This window comes from Hyposmocoma kahamanoa, unplaced genomic scaffold (assembly GCF_003589595.1).
Source record: "Hyposmocoma kahamanoa isolate Upper Pololo Valley unplaced genomic scaffold, ASM358959v1 181, whole genome shotgun sequence".
Lineage (NCBI taxonomy): Eukaryota > Metazoa > Arthropoda > Insecta > Lepidoptera > Cosmopterigidae > Hyposmocoma > Hyposmocoma kahamanoa.
Window position 1 is genome coordinate 1,833,099 of NW_020653712.1, and position 6,000 is coordinate 1,839,098.

A 6,000-nucleotide genomic window follows, 5' to 3' on the forward strand; every position below is an offset into this window, starting at 1 on the left:
ATGAATATTAAATCTCCTTCTTCTTATCCTTCCTAAAAAAGTTCTGATACCATAATCTATTTTCCCTTTAGGTACGATAATAATTATTCGAAAATTCACTGCGCTGTCAGTCGGTCGCCGGTAATGTTACGTCGCTAGTCGCCCGCATGCTGCACTATATTTTGTCATTAGAAGTCGTTGCGAGTCGATGCGACCGCAGCCAGTCGCGACATATCGCCGGCACGCTGCACTCGCCCTTAGGCATAAATTGTTTAAAAAGGCTTGTAGGACTATAATCCTAACGTCATGAACAATAGCTTGGTCCATGACTTTGCACAAAACATAATAAATGTATAAAACATAAACTAAGTTTTTGTTGTAGGTACTATCTGACACTTTAGATCTAAGTCAAACTCAAAATAAACCTTAATTATTTCATAGGTAAACATTACATTTGAAATCGTCTTATTGATTAAATTCTACTACTCATTCGTAAGGCAAGATTCCCTTGAGAAATTTTTGTCAGGATATTATGCCTTAGGCAATATTTATACACGTATAGGAGCTCCTTGTGAGAGAGTTCGTCCAGGGAAGTACTGCCACCTTTATCTATTTCTGACGCCAAGCAGTAATGTGAGTATTAGAATAGAATAGAATAGAATAGAATAGAATAGAAGTCGTTTATTACTACGCCACAACAAAAATATACACAGTAATAAAATGAAGACAAAAAAAAAGATGAAGCTACATTAAAACTAAAAATTAAAATAAAAATAACTGGAAAAAAAACGAATAAAAATAACACCACATACACATCAACAAAGCAAACATGAAATATTTAACACAATTAGACTAAGTGTCATGTGCGCGGCTGTGGCGTGAGTAACAGGATCCCACTCAGCTATTGTCACCACCGAGGAAAGGCTGTGACGCTGATTTTCAGTGGGCCCTAAAATATTACTGCGTTCCGTTTTTGAAGGTTAGCACCCTTAGGGGTGCTGGTGAAATTACAGGCACATGGGACTTGTCATCTTATGTCTCAGGGTGCCGGGCGCAATGGCAGTGCCTCTAACATCTTTGCGACTTAGATCACTCGTGTGTGCAACTGCAACTGTTAATGCACAGGCGACCACCAGACGCACGACTTGTTTGTCCCTTCACTTGGATTCTTAAAAAAAATGTTTCATGTCATCATCTTCGTCATTATCATCATCATGATCTACCCACGTCCCACTTCTGGGCACGGTCTCCTCTCAGGCGAGAGTTTGGGCCATAGTCCGCCACGATGGACCAATGCGGGTTGGGGCCTTCACGTTTTTCCGAATGTAGTTTCAATTATTTTTATAGCTTTCATCTAAACACCCTCAACACTCTTTCATTATTTATTATATGTAGATTTCCGTTTATTATTCTCGAGAATCCTCATTAGTTACACAAAAACATCGAGTATGTAACCAGAAATAGAGAAGAAATGTCATTTAATTTGTTTGAAAACTATTCTGCCATATCATTACTGTGACAACTGCGCTCCGATTGGCTAGCCCGAGTTCGAAACAATTGACTGGTGTCGTCAACTGTTTCACTTTAAATCGACCAATTAACTTGAGCTTTGCTATAATGGACGAAAATTTCAAAATTACATACATAATTACTGATGAAATTTGATTGTTTGTTTTGTAATTAGATGTTTTGCTGTTTTTCCCCACATCACCGAATGGAACAGCACGTCATTGTTAGAGATATTATCTTTATGACAATAAATATAAAACATTTTTGGAATATACGGAGACGTACACACAGGTCAGTTGTTGGCGCTGTCTAAATTTCAGTGCAAACGAGAGTTGATATTTATAAGTGATGAGTTACCAGAAATGTATGGCCTACTATTTCGTCTCTATTTCTGGTTATAAACTCGATGCTCAAAAATTATATACCTTGGGAATATGTACGTAACAGTGAATTGTCGGCCTAATGTTAACTGTTGAGATGGCTTTCCACGGCCTGTAATCTAACAGGCCTGCGCAACGCCAGCTCGCGTCACCGCGCTGTAGGATAAGTGCAGACTGCCGCCCGAGCTGGTACAGAATCGCCTGTATGGCATGATATTATGGGGGCTTCTGATACTGGTAGGAAATTTCGGAAATGAGTACTCCAATACCCAAGTATTACAAGTATAACAAATAACTATATTGGCAATTAAGCAAGTATATATTGCAGTACAATTACGATTGGCAAGAGAGGCAGTGTAAATCAGTTCGCACGTCTGGTGGTGGTCGGATGACGCGGTGCGAGAGGTGCTAACGTGCGTAGTAGGCGGGATCTCTGATGATGTTGTACATGTGTACAACGCGTCGATATCGATGCGGGCGATAGCTCTTGCGCAGATAATGTAATTGCCCTTCTGTGGAGGAAACATGGCACGCGAAAAAGAAAAGGTTGTGGCGTGAGCGTAGTGTTGGGTTATGGATAAATTTCCATTATGAAAAAAATCATATTAATATTTTTATTGAATTGACATAAAATTTTTTTATGTGAAATTACTCCACTAGTTCGTTATAATTATTAATACAAAGATCGAACACTTTTAAATACAGTGAACAGCGACATCTCTAGCCGGATCTGGTAGCTGTAAAGGTCTAACTGGGTGGAGAAGTACTATCATAGATTTCTCATAGATGGCGCTAAAAAGTAGTTGAAAAACCAAATACAAAGACACGACAACAAGCACATAGAAATTCGTGAGGTCCGCTGGTTCGATCCGTGGCTTAGTTGATATAGCGTCTGGCACGGTATGTTTGAAGACGTCTCGGCGCGAATCCGGCCGGAAAGAAGAAATTTTTCTAAGTGTACGCGATCTTTGTATTAATAAAAAAATCACATTTTTCAGAAAAATAAATATTTTTCGGGATATTTTTCCAATATTTCCTTTATTTTTCCCCATTTGACTTTGACACCTGTCAAAAGTTGAAGTTACTGAACGAAAACTATGGAGCCAACAAGAGGTGCGGCGTGGTTGTTGGAGGTTTTGTCACTGTTCATAAATTCTGTGTCCGTAAATTCATTTTTAATCTTATTAAATGTGAATTTTAGTTTATTTTATAATACACCCCATTAAATACTTCAAAAGATATTTGTAATTGTAGAACATGATATGAGCCTTCGAAAATATACTTTTAAAATTTTTCAAAATTTCCCAATTGATTGGGATTTTTTGCGAAAAAATTTCCACTATTTGAAATTTTTCGGAAAATTAACCAACAGTACGTGAGCGTCACAATATGGTATGGTGTAATGGGCTGTTGTCCGCAACTCGAAGTACAGGCGCCTAACCTACGTGTGGTAGGTACAGGGTCGTGCCACCCAAACTCCTCCAAAAATCTCAACACCCTCCTGGGTTTGTTGAAGACTTCGGCGAGCGACCTCGGCGCTTTAATGTATTTCGCCTTGTAGTTGACCACGCCAATCTCCTGTAATGGCTCATTGGATCCGCTTGGGTAACTTCAAAGGCGCGGCACAAACAGTTCCATATCTTCTACTAAATTTTGATTTGGTTGGAGGGTGGTTAAGAGGTGGGTTAGGGGGTGGGTTACTGGGTGGGTAAGAGGTGGGTTAGGGGGTCAGGGGCGAGATAGGGGTGGGTTAGGAGGTGGGCTATGGGGTGAGTTAGGAATTGGGTTAGGGGTGGGTCAGTGGGTGGGTTAGGGGGTGGGTTAGGTGGTCGGTTAGGGGATGGGTTAGGTGGTCGGTTAGGGGGTGGGTTAGGTGGTCGGTTAGGGGGTGGGTGAGTAGGTGGGTGAGCGGGTGTGTGAGTGGGTTGGGTTAGGGGGTGGGTCACTCACCCCCAACCGGCCCCCCAACCGGCCCCCAACCGGCCTCCCAACCGGCAACCCAACTGGCCCCCTACCGAGCCCCCAATCGACCCCCCAACCGACACCCAACCGACCCGCTAACCGACCCCCTAACACACCCCTAACCCACCCCCTAACCATATTCGTAATGACATTTTTATTCGGTACTTTCGGTTTTAATTGTTAGTTTCAATTGTTTCTTAGAACAACTAAAAAAATTAATTGCAATTAATTTACTTGCAATTAAAATCAATTCAATTGACATCAATTGCAATTAAAATCATTTTTTTGCGACGTGTGGCTATTGATTTAATTGCAATTGATTGCAATTGAATTGATTTTTTAATCTGATTGAATTTCTTTTTGAAATTTAATTGATTAACGCCCAACACTGGCTGATATTGAGTCATAGTCTTAATATTATCACACAGGGGTAAACGGTAAAAGACACCAGGTAACTACACTGTTATCATAAAAGATGTCACACTTTACTACTACTTCCTGCTCCCTCGCCACATCCCTTTCGTTATCTAAATCCAAAAGTTTTAGAATATTTGTTACTCATATAATAATAATAATAATAACGCATACATTCAACATAGCCCCGCACTACCCTGTGTCGCGGGTGCCATGGACACACACATATACAACCACAAATTACACCCAAACTCACGAGAGAAATAAATGTTGGCCATGCAAATATTTCTCCCGGCCCGGGAATCGAACCTGGGACCTCTGCGTGGCAGTCCGGCATGGTAACCGTTCGGTAATGTAAATAATGACGGAATTTTACACAGTACGTCCAATTGTAGATTCTAATTTAAAGTTTTCTCGAAAAATTTCAGTGCCGAACATCCAATCCTCATTGCAGAAGAGTACACATTCAGACTCTGAGAACAAAAGCACACCCCGAACAGAACCTGAAAATAAAATTAAAAAAAAGAGTCAAAGGCTCATCGATTATGCATTTGGCGATGGGCCTTATCCAATATCCGACGTCACAGGTTTACCTGACGTCGTTAAGGAAGATATCATCAATACCATTATTCTCGAGCACACAGTTCGAAAGGAGAGAACTGGAGAACTGGATATGAAATGCAGCAATAGTACACAAGAATCAAGGCAAAATGGAAGATCGATAATAAAAATAACACCAATTAATTCAGTAAATCACGTAAAGTTACCAACATTGCAAACGGAACTATCGGAAGTTGAAAAAATGAACCAACGAAACCTTGACGTTTCTACTGAACCTGAAAAAAATTTGAAACCTGTAAATATTTGGCGCTTTTGGGAGGAGCCGGAATACAAACAGTTGTTTTACGATCCCGAGAAAGCAGAGATTACTGCCAAAGAAGCTCCTTTGAAACCTGACCCGAATGATATAACAGAGAAGTCCAAAACCGAGCAACAATCATACGAAGTTGAGAAGACAGAAGAGATTTCTAAAGAAAACCAATTGAAACCTGGTCTTGACACTGCAAATAATCATGATAGTGCTAGAAGTGAGCGCTCGTATGATACAGAAAAGATCGATACAGTTAAAAAGGCCAGACTAGAACAAGAATTCCTACATTACTTTCGCGAAACAGGCACTCTTGAAATGGACCTATATTTAGATAATATTTTCAGGAAAGATGTGACTGCTAAGGAGACACTTTCTAAACTTTCGGATCTGGGACTCATTCATCCTAAATGCAACACAAATTCACCTAAAACCACTCCATCCTCACTCGTGTCACCATCACCCCCATACCCTAAGAAATTCAAATCATTACCACCAGACAGTAAAAGTATAAAAGCAGTCACACACAGCATAGAAGTATTCAACACTGACAAAGAACCACCCATGAAGTATAATATTTATCCAGAAATTACAGAAACAAAAAATGATAACTCGAAGTCAGATGCAGAATTATTAGAATATATGGAAAGATTTCGCGTGGACACGCCATCCGTTTCAAACCATCAAACAACCACCAAAGACCATCAATCACTACAATCACTACATAATGCAGAATGGAAATTAAAAGAGGCAGCTGAAGCTTTCACACAGGAGATAATGAATACGTTAAAGTCGAAAGGTAATGGTTTAGCCCATGCTCAAAATATTGTAATAAAAGCTACTAGCGAGTTTTGCAATAAGATCAATAAAGATTGCGCATCGTCTAAA